A 922-nucleotide genomic window follows, 5' to 3' on the forward strand; every position below is an offset into this window, starting at 1 on the left:
GGAATATATTTAACTAAGGAGGTAAAAGACCTCTACAGGGAGAACTATGAACCATTGAGGAAGGAAATAGCAGAGGACATAAACAGGTGGAAAACCATACCATGCTCATGGGTCGGCAGAATCAACATTGTTAAAATGTCTGTACTACCCAAAGTGATCTACAGATTCAATGTAATCCCTATTAAAATACCAACATCATTCTTCACAGATGTAGAAAAATTAATTTTACGTTTCGTATGGAACCAGAGAAGACTCTGCATAGCAAAAACAATTCTAGGCAATAAAAACAAAATGGGAGGTATCAATTTACCAGACTTCAAACTTTATTATAAGCCTGTAGTGATCAAAACAGCTTGGTACTGGCACAAAAATAGAGCCATTGACCAGTGGGAACTGAGAACCCAGATAGAAAACCATCCTCATATAGCCATCTAATCATTGACAAAGCAGACAAAAACATACACTGGGGAAAAGAATCCTTATTCGATAAATGGTGCTGGGAAAACTGGATAGCCACATGTAGAAGACTGTATCAGGATCCATAACTTTCACCTCTCACAAAAATCAACTCATGCTGGGTAACAGATTTAAACCTAAGGAGTGAAACTATTAGAATTCTAGAGGAAGAGGTTGGAAATACTCTTCTACACATTGGCCTAGGCAAAGAATTTATGAAGAAAACTCCAAAGGCAATCACAGCAACAACCAAAATAAATAAATGGTACCTGATCAAATTAAAAAGCTTCTGCACAGCCAAAGAAATGGTCACAAGAGCAAACAGACAATCTACAGCATGGGAGAAAATTTTTGCATGCTACAAATCCGATAAAGGGCTGATAACCAGAATCTACTTAGAACTCGGGAAAATCAACAAGAAAAAATCAAACAACCCTATGAAAAAGTGGGCAAAGGACATGAAAAG

At 37.2% G+C, this 922-nt stretch overlaps 1 protein-coding gene across 2 annotated transcripts in view; it reads right to left on the reverse strand.

Moving 5' to 3' along the window:
- KCNH5 (potassium channel, voltage gated eag related subfamily H, member 5) overlaps window positions 1-922 on the reverse strand; it is a 314,011-nt gene that overhangs the window by 257,516 nt on the left and 55,573 nt on the right. The window lies entirely within an intron of this gene.

This window comes from Propithecus coquereli, unplaced genomic scaffold (genome assembly GCF_000956105.1).
Source record: "Propithecus coquereli isolate 6110/MARCELLA unplaced genomic scaffold, Pcoq_1.0 Scaffold5, whole genome shotgun sequence".
NCBI lineage: Eukaryota > Metazoa > Chordata > Mammalia > Primates > Indriidae > Propithecus > Propithecus coquereli.